The following is an 11,117-nucleotide window of genomic DNA, read 5'->3' on the forward strand; positions in this document are numbered from 1 at the left end:
CATATATCTCATTCAACTGTGCTACTTTGCTTGTAGGTGCACTAACAATCAACTTACACTCTAGTGCCCTGGGTGTCATATCAATCTTTCTAGAAAATCTTTTAGATATAAAAGAATGTGATGCTCCAGAGTCAAATAACACATAAGTTGGTATAACCGAGATAGATAGGATACCTGCTACAACATCGGGGTTGGCTTCAACCTCCTTGTCTAATAATGCATACATTCTCCCTTGAGGTGGGCCCCCTTAGGTCACTACGGGTCTAAAAACATGGGGCTGATTCTGTACAACAGTTGGCTTGTACGAACAATCTTTGGTGAAGTGTCCAACTGCATGACAAACATAGCATCGATTCTGGGATGCTTGCACTGGTGTAAGGGCTCTCTGTACCTGACCTGGTGCTGTTGAAGGATGAGGTGGCCTCGAGACTATAGGCACCGTGCTAGTGTTTGGGCGGAAAGAGGTAGTACCCGATCCACCAGCTGGTCGGGGCATATAACCTGATAATTTATACGTCTGCTGGCATGATGGACCATAATTATATGGCCCACGAAAACTCTTACTTGGGTTACTGAAGTCAGCATAAGGGTTGGACCTCTTCCAGAGCCCTACTATGGTGGAAGACTTTATCTTTTGCTTGTCCTCCATAGTCTTGGTCTTTTGTACAATCTGGGCATAATCAATCAAATCCATAGCCCCCAATACCTTACCGATCGATACCTTCAACCCTTTCAAAAACTTCTTTGCCTTCTCCTCTGTTGTTTTCATGTGTGGAGGAGCAAAATAAAATAAGCTCAAATTGCCATTGGTACTCAAGGACGGACTTTTTTCCTTGAGTCAAGGCCGTGAACTCTGCTTCCTTCCGGTCTCTGAAGCTACTGGGATAATAGTTTGATAAAAATAATTCCTTGAATTGTTCCCATATCGGTTCCAGGGGGTTGCCATCAAGATGGGCTTGGAAGCTTTCCACCATGAGTTGGCTTCATTCTTCAACTGTAAACCCGCAAATATGAGTTTATGGGCTTCTATATTCAACCATCTCAAATATTTTATCCATTTCTTGGATCCATCGATCCATCTCTAAGGGATCACTCCCCACCTTGGTGAAGATAGGTGGCAAGTGCTTCTTAAAAGATTCCACCGCCTTTGCAGTAGTAGCCGCCAGTGGGTAATAAGGTGGATAAGCCAGATAGTATGGATATGGAGGCAACATCATTTATAGAGGAGTGCCAAAAGGTGGGAACCGTGGAGTCACCATGAGAGGTGTACCCCCTGGTTGATCTTGTGGTGGTACTGCAGGAGGTGTACCCTCCTGTGCATCTAGAGGTGGTGCTCGAGGAGATGCACCCCCCGGTTGAACTCCGGCACCCAGCACAATGGGAGGATCTTATGGAAAGGTTACCACACGATGGTGCTGACCATTTGCATAGGGTTCAGCTGTTGATGCACAACATTCATAAAAGTCTACTGTTGTTGGAGTAACTACTGCTGAAATGCTGTGATTATTGAATGAGAGTCGTAACATCATTTGGGGTGATAATGGGAGGAGGATCTGGGATTTCATGCATAGGTGGGTCCTCAATTATCTCTTCCCATCTAGGGCCCACTCAGGGTCTTCGGCCCCTGAGGATTAGGTGGTCACCACGAGGGGCTCCTCGTGTATTACTACTGGATCTAGTGCATACCATGATAGTTTGCTCCTGAATTGCATCAAAGTTAATTATGATTAAGTGCTACATTTATCACGTGTACGCACAAAATCAAATGCACATCACACCTCTGATCACATTATCATACTGCATTCCATCATCGTAGTATGCAGCCATAATATTGACCCCCACATAAAAATATAATTACCCTGCACGAGCATGCATACAAATTTATTGCACAACAACTTACAATTCATGCAAAATTGGGGCCTAGTAAGCATGGGAGGCAGAATTTTCAAATTCTGGGTATTTTTGCTCCAAAAACCCACACCGGTGGGTGGCCTGTTTCAGGACCCGCTGGTTGCGACCCGTCGGTCATGCCCGGGGTTTTGATATGAGGGCAAGAAAGCCCTCATTTCAATCACTTCTCATTTCTTTCTTTTCCCTCTCTTCTCAAGCTTGTTGAAGGCGACAAAGAGAAGGTTAAGAAGCTCTTACCAAGCATTCTACTCACTTACATTTGGATTGAAATGTCCAACCTCAACCTCAAATCCTCAAGTAAGTGTTTCTCTTCTCACTCTCTTTTGAACTATGAAATTTTGTTTACTCTTGTTCTATATCCTTTAAATTTTGTTTTTATTTTGATTTCTTCCAAACTAGAATGAATGTAGCATGAGGGTACATCATTTGCCCATGATTTCCTTCCTTAATCATCACATTTATCATTTCCATGGGTTGCTTAACCCTATTTTTCCAATTTTGTTGTTTTAGGGTTTTCTTGTTCTCTTTCTCTTTCTTTGCACAATGTATGATATAAATAAGTTTATCCACTCTCATTTGGTTGTACTATAGTGATGAGGATGTCACATTGCATGTATGCTTCATTCATCAATCCTTGGCATGAATTTCCACCATTCCTAGGTTAGGGTTCATGGGAAAATTGGGGGGTTTTCCTTGTTTTTGACCTCAATAGATTTAAGATATGTGCAATTGTGTGCATTTGAACCATCTTTTACACACTATTGTCAAATTTTCCTCAATGCTATGAATATCCATGGTTTATGCTCTTCTCCACGAAACTTCCCTTTTTCTTCTTTTGGAATTCTGTTTAGTACATTGTGTTGATACTAGCTTGGGCATTTACATGAGTCTATGGTTTAAGTAAAATGCTCTAAATCCCTTGGCCTTTATTTGTATAATGTGCATCAAAGACTCATGACCCCTTGATGTTCACTTGATCACTACCTTTTATTTATCAATACGTCTCTTTGTCAACTTACCATTAATATATGAGCACATTATAACTATGGCATTGGCACTAAAGGCGTTTTCTCCTCTTGTTTGCCATTCAATACACATTGTCCCCTACAATGTACCTAATATGAGTGCCATTCACACAAATTTTCCTTCTTATGATCCTATCACATTGATCCTCTTTTATTCCCTCGCTTTGACTAATCCCTCTTGAAATCTTTGTCGATCTCTTATGTCTTCCATATGGATTTTGCAGGATGTCTTCACATAAAGGTAAGGAGGCTGCTGCCTCATCTCAGAGTGGAAATGCTGCAGGTCAAAAGAGGAAGAGTGCAGCCTCAAGCTCTTCTGCACATAGGGCCCGGGCAAGGAGGAGTACTCCGGTGGACCTGGAAGAGTAGGACGAGCGTATGTTCCAAAGCCTTGAGGCAGCAATATCCTGGTCCACCTTCTCCAGGAGACCCATACTCATAGAGAAAACCATGGTGATGGAGGACTTTACTACCCTAGGTTGGCAGTTTATGCTTTCTGTCAACTCCCCATGCTAGAAAAGTTTACTGCCCTAGGTTCGCAGTCTATGATTTCTGTCAACTCCCCATGCTATCCTAAGTTGGTTAGGCTGTTCTATTGCAACCTGGAGGTGTCTTATGACGGCTGAGTGTATGCCCTCATGAGTTGGGTAAAGGGACGTGACATCAGACTCCCTATAGAGCTGCTAACGAAGATTTTGGGCATCTCCATAAAGGGCAACTGGTACTACTATCCTCCCAACGGCAAAGGCTTGGGCCCCTTTATGAGCCAAGATCTACAGAACCATATCTATGAGACTATTTGTGGCAGTGCCATCTATCCTGAGTCTGAGACCTTATTCATTCCTAAGGTTCAGGTCTTCAGTCGCCCGGTTCAATTCAGGTCTTCAGTCGCCCGATTCAATTCAACCTACTCCCTAGAGCCGGTCACCAGAATCAAGTGAATTTCATAGGGGCGTACATAGCCTATTACATATACAGGGCCCTGAAGGATGCTTCTCGTATATGCCTCCCCTTTGTCATCATGAGGACCATGGAGTATCACACCAGACATCCATCCGACAATAACTTCCTGTACGCCCGATCTCTTACCCGGATATTTTAGTATTTTCATATGGATCTACAGGGTGAAGAGGGAAAGTCCCCATCAGACAAGTTTTCTTGGGAAATCTTACACAAGATGGAGTTGTATGGTTTGATGAGAGATGATGAGGAGGAGGTAGTTCAGGAGGGGGATGATGAGGAGGATGACGATTACGTTCCCGAGGTGGATGAGGAAGAGCCAATGGAGGATGAGGTTCATATTGATGTAGCACCACCATCTCCAGGTGGGGCTTTTAATTTTTACAAGATGATGGACCGGGTAGAGGCACCATAGGCAGGCCAAGAGCGGATCTTGGAGAACCAAGCACACATGGATACAGATCTTACATACATATCCGATTCCATGGCCTCAATCTCCACAGAAATGATGGGAAGCCTAAAACAACTCCGGAAGGAGGTGGATTTGGTGAACCATCGCTTTGACTATTATGATAGTTGCCTCCACATCAACTCGAGGTCTCGGGAAGAAGAAGTTATTGACTTAGATGATGATTGATTTGTGGTACAGCAAGTTTGGAATTGTATTATAAAATTCATGTTTTGGGGAACTCTTTTCTTATTTGTTGTTCTTCTTTTTCTTTTCTCTCTTTTCATTATGTCACTCTCTCTTGTCTTGAAACTTTTTGTACTCTCGTTTTGTGCATGCAACATGATGAAATTTTAAGTTTTATGTCTTTTCTGCTTTATGTGAAATCTTTCATATTTATCCAACCTCAATCCTATTATAGATTCTATAAGGTTTGATCTTGCTAGGTGTGTATGATTAGAGCATCAACCTCTGATACCACCGTTGTCACGCTCCGTTCATATAGAACTAGACCGGTGACTGAGTTCCCTCCGGGTAACCCAAAACAATCAGGATCATCTGATATAGTAATCACAACACAGCAAACAAAATATAACACAAAAATATAATAATGTAATTCAGCGAAAGTCTTGTCATATGTATATACCTGTATATTTCTCCACTTACTCTTGATAATTACACAAGAAATAACAATTTAATTATTAAGAGCACAAAAAGAAAAATATGCCAAAAGAATCGAAAAGAAGAACTGTGTTTGGTATTAGCTACTATTTTCCCGCAACACAACTCTTGCATGGGCATCCTACTCCGTGATCAAATCCCTCCGGGATCCACCAATCTCCCACTGGAGATTCTTCAGTGGACCTCGGCACTTGTTCCTCTATCGGGAAACCTACAAAATCATCTAAAAAGGTGTGTACATGATGGGTGAGCTCACTAGCTCAGTAAATGAAAAGCTTTACTCACACAAGCAATTGCATTTCAAATGATACTAAATGCATGAGATTCATGCCTATCCACCTAAGCAACATTACTAAGTTATAGGTTTCATGCTACTCACAACCACAGTGCGTGTATGCCCCAGGTACGAGAAGCTTTCTCCATCCCACGATATACCCATAGGGTTATCAGAGAGGGTCGACCGTCAATACTCGAAAAAGTAAATCGTAGCTAAACCACAGCAGAAATGTAAATTGTGACCGATCCACAATAGAAAAGTAAATCGTGGCCGAACCACAGTAGAAAATAAATGCAGTACGCTCGGCCTTCTGAATATATCACCAAGGTTTCCAACTATCTTAATGATCAGCCAAGCATACTTCTAACCACCACGATCCATGACCGATGCTTCCCCCCAGTGATAACCCAACACCTAAACCCCTGTTGGGAAGGGTCATAGCATGAGGGAATGTCAAATATTAACCACATGCTCCTATATAAGATAGTATGACTGTATAGTAATTTCGTGTCCCAATCCACGGTGTACCAAATGCATTCTTTTTCAAGCTGGCTACGACATCTAGTCTAGCAATTTATCACATGCCCACTGATCATCATCATCCAATAATTTAATAATCCATGCTCATAGTTCAAAGCAAGAATCAAGTATTTAGAATTCAAGATATAACATATCAATTCATAAATACATCCTATGGTAGGTAAGCAAATGCATAAAGATGGCATTCATAGATGGCATGATGATATATAAGATGAAGATGATGCAATAAACATTCCCAAAATTAAGATTAACGTCCTCTCCCCACTTATTCTTGTACGAGAATATGCACACACGGTATGGGAAAGATCCAGCATGCCACGACAAAAGTCTTGAAACCTAACACAGATAAGAAACTTAGAATATGTCCATTCCGGATCTATAAAATGACATAAGATATGGTCATGATGCATTTATTAGCGCATAGGTGGTTGTCAATGAGTTTGAGTTCAAACGAAGCTCATTTGGAGCATAGGTGGGTCATACAGGTGGGTAGGAGGAACCACCTGTGCAAACTGCCCAAGCAGACAGCATTCAGACACACACCAGTAGGTGATATCGATGGGTCTGGTACTCTCCAATCCTATCCGCCAGTAGGACCTTGGGGCTAACCTAAGACCGATGGGTGCTACTAGAGGGTCTAGGCAGGTCTAGTCCTACCTATCGGGAGGACCCAAAGCCCAGTCAACACCGATGGGTTTTACCGATGGGTCTGGGTACCCACCGGTCTTACCTACCTATAGACTCTAAAGCCTAGGTAAGACTGGGGGGTCACACTGGTGGGTCTAGTTACCCGCCTATGCTACCCACCAGTGTTCAGTGGGTTCTGCTATCCTTCTTCTCTTCTTCATCCCACCTCTTGGGAATCCAAAGGACTTGTTCCCAAAAAATTTCCCACACATTTAAGCCTTCATCCACCTGAACATATGATAGATCTAAGTTCACATCAAGGTTTTGGGAACAAAATCATCCTTAGCTCAAGAAACCCCAAAGAACTTAGGATCCTTTTTCCCAACTCAAATGTCACCAAAATGCTTTCAAATCGTGATTTCCCTTCCTTTAAACCTTCAAAGAAATCACGTAAGGTCTCTATTAACTCTTTGATTTGACCACACAAAGAGGGTTTCATCATATTCCAAGGGTTTATGACATTACCTACCTCAATACATAGATCTCAAGGCGTCGATCACTATTCCGAGGACGAAAAGGCAAGATACGGCTTCGAAAATCAAGGGGAAGCACTTCCTTCACTTCCTTCCCTTCCCTCTTTTCTCTCTCTTCTTTACTCCTACCCACCAACTTTTGCTGAAATAATAAATGGGAGAGAGGAGTAAAGGCTATTTATACCTTGAGTTATAAATATCTACTAAGGTGTGTTTGGTTTTGTCATTCTATGGCCCGAAACACATTAAATCGTGATACTGGGTGAAGTAGCCAACATTATTGGGCAACCATGACTTCATTACAATGGGGAACCTGAAACACCCGTGCTCACCCAAGTTAGGCTTGTTGGGGCCCACGTTTCCCTATAGGTGGGTCACACTGGGGGGTCACACCCACCAGTAGCCACCCACCTGTTGGTCAGAACATGACCAACCTAGTTAGATTCTGGTGGGAAATGGGTTCTTAACTCGTATCTCACTCCCGCCACTTGTCATGGACTAAGTTCTCATCATCCAATACGATATATACCTTCCCTACTCGTACATGACCTTATGATACGTGTAAGGGCACGGCTTAGGCATGCGAACCATATCAGGCACAGACTCAATCTTGTTCAACCATCCTGCATTTGACGTCACCCTTACTATCATACACTATAGGGCACCCGCGTCAACCCTTGCCAGTTCAGACCCTGCACGACCAAACTAAACCAACCAGTCAATAAACTGAGTTTAAGGAACAATGCTATACAAGTCCAAGGTTCCCAATTCCAGGTGGCTGCATACTTGGGAATTGGCTATTGATCATGTATTTCCTACCAAACTAAATAAATCAAGGAAGTAGGAGATTTACTCACCTCAGTTGGCATGTACAGCAACAGTAGGAGTAGCGGAACAGGTGCAGTAGCTCCCAAGCTTCCAAGCTCCCTTCTTCTTCTTCTTCTCCCCCACCGAATTCAATAAATGAAAGGTGAAAATGGAAGAATGGGAGGATGGATTGGGTTTTATAGTGGTTTATGAATCCCCACTAAGTCTTGTTTGGTTTTGGGGTGTTTAAAACTAAACTGCATTAATCCCATATACTGCTATATAGGCCCACCTGATCCTCTACATATCAAGTGCTATAAGACTAGTAAAGGATGTCCTATCAACCTACGAAAATGGTTGACCCATGCTTGCGAGGCAATGGGGCTCACACACAGAATGTAATTTTTGCAGTACAACACTACCGGTAGGTGGCATAGGTCACATGAGTGACTTGCCGATGGCCTCAATTATGCCCATCAGGCAGTCCCTGACAATGGGCCTGGAGATCAACAATGTGTGTGACCTTGGGACCACTAAATCAGCCCAACATCCTTCCTACTTTGGCTTCTTATACGCTAGAAATGTTAAGTATACCATGCTCATTGTGTACACATCACTTGTCAAATATGCAGCCCAGCTGCCCTCAATGCACTGTTATGATTTGGCACCTGAGGCATACAGCTGAATTTGGACATGGGGTGTCACATTATGACATTAAGTTTTAACTCCCAATAGGTTACACCCATAAATTCTCTCTTTTCTCTTATTCTTCTAATATTTATAGACAAAAACCTATATTTTCTGTTACTTTCCTCTTTCTTTCTTCTCATGTCAAGAAATCGAGCATGAATTCAATAGATCTCATTTGGTGCTTTGTCATTTCCTAATTAGAGTAAACTCTAGTCACAAAATTTGGATTAAAAAATTTCAGTTTGTACTACAATCTGTCTTGGTGAAATCAAGTGTTATAGTCCCATATAACAATATTTGGAGGGTTGATTCCACATCAGTTTCTAAAGGGAATCAATGTGGGTCGATATGATCTTGAATGCCCTCGCCTTTAAGGTGGTTTATGGGGTTAAGTTCTTCCAAGCCCATATCATCAAGCTCCATTCTTACCTTCTTTTTAGGTAAAAGGTCATTTGAATTAAAAAAGAAAAAGGGGAAAGAAGAATGTAAAAAGTGGAGTTTAACTGAGAACTCCAAAGACAAAGAAACTGAAAATAAAAAACGATAACCACCCCTCCACCTTCGGCATTGCCATCAGCAGAGAGAGAAGAACACACTCCACAAAAAAAAAAACACTCAGCCATAGAAGAAAAACTGAGACTAGGCCCTTCCTCACTCCCCACCTTCGGCATTGCCATTAGCAGGAAGGCAATGAAGACCTAAAAGCTCAAGTAAAGAGGAACCGAGGTCTTTGTTGGGCATCCACCTGCAGTTCAACCTGAATTGAAGGAAGAAATGAGGACACAACTGATGAAACTCCATTTTTAGCTGTAACTTTCACAAGGTAATCCGCTATCGGATTTGATTCCCTAAAACAGTGAGTGAGCTTCCAGTGGGTAGAAGAAAGATATTGTTGAAGAGAGAGTCATTCTTGACGAGATACACCAAGATTCTGGATTTCCAAATTTTTTGCCAACTTCAATCCAGACACTAAGGCTATAATTTCAGCTTCATAGTTTTATCTTACTCCCAGAAAGTTACTAAGAGTTGAAATTACTTTTGCATTTTCATCTCTTATCATACCACCAACTCCTGCTCTTCCCGGATTCCCTAGGGAGCAACCATCCACATTCAATTTGAACCATGAAGGTAGGGGAGCAGACCAAAAAACTTCACAGGGAGAAGGAACTTTTCGAGGAGAAATAGACTCCCCAATGTGTCTAGAACATAATAGGGCATCCATTGAGATGATGACCCAAAGGGCAAGAGCTTGAGACCTTAAAGCTGATAATATCTGTCTAAAATCCAAATCAACATGCATCGTTGATCCATCATATTTCCTCTTGTTTCTTTGATGCCACAGGAAATACAGAATAATCACAAGGCCTATTAACCATGCATCCTTCAGAGAAACTATCTTTGATCTAGCTTTCCACCAAGCTAGAAGATCTACAATAGTGAGATGATTCTCAGGCTATATTGAACTTCTCTAAAAAATTTCTCCAAATGGCAAGAGAAAAGTCACACTCCAAAAAATATGATCCAAAGATTCCACTACCCTGTGGCACAACTCACATCGAGAGGATAGTGGGATTCCTTTAGCACACATCAAGTCATCTGTTGATATTCATTTTGTAAATAATTTCCAGCTAAATAAAGATTGACGTGGCAACAGAAACATCCCCTAGACCAGCGGTCCCCAAGGAACCTTTATCTTTGATTTTCTAATGTCTTCCCACGCTAATTTAACTGAGAACCATCCATAGGATGTGAGGCTCCAGCAGCAAGTGTCTTCCACCACATTAGTAGGGATGTTTGTTGCAGCTCCTTTTAGGAAAATCTCTGATAAGGCTCGAGAAATAGGAAGAGGAAGGTTCCATGCTCCATTTTCAATAAAGTCAGCTACCATTCTGTCCTTAGGAAATAGACTTTCATGAAGCCCTAAGGATTCTTCAATAGATAGATCTCCCAACCAGCTATCTTTCCAAAACCGAATTTTAGTTCCAATACCCAATATCCACCGCTCTTTAGAGGAAACAAAATTCTAGACCTTACGAATACCTGGCCAAACAGAAGAAGAAATATAATTAGACTTCAATGCACCTGTTTTGGATAGGAATTTTCCCCTAAAAAATCTTCCCCATGTTGAGTCTTCGTGCTTGACCTACCAAGCTAACTTACTCAACATTGCATCATTAACTTCCCGCAATCTTCTTATGCCCAATCCCCCCCCCCCCCTCCATTTTTGGTTTACACACATCTTCCCATTTGACCGAGATTTTCCTTATAACATCCATATCACCACACCAGATGAAATTTCTCATCCAACACTCCATCTACTTGATGACCATAAAAGGTCATTTATAAATTGAAAAGTTATGCAAGGGAATGCCAGAGATGACCGACTTTACCAGATCCACACGGCCTGCCATAGAAAGGAGTTTCCCTTTCCAGCCCAATAACATCCCTTTGATTTTATCCATTAGGGGAAGGAGAGAATCTTTTCTAACCCTTCCTTTGAAGATTTCAACACCCAAGTAACGAATGGAAAATTGCAAACAGGGATCTCTACCACCTAGGCAATCTAATGCTTCCTTCTAGGCAGTAAAATCTTTACCCTACTTGCCTAGACAATAAAA

Source organism: Macadamia integrifolia, chromosome 7 (genome assembly GCF_013358625.1).
Source record: "Macadamia integrifolia cultivar HAES 741 chromosome 7, SCU_Mint_v3, whole genome shotgun sequence".
Classification (NCBI taxonomy): Eukaryota; Viridiplantae; Streptophyta; class Magnoliopsida; order Proteales; family Proteaceae; genus Macadamia; species Macadamia integrifolia.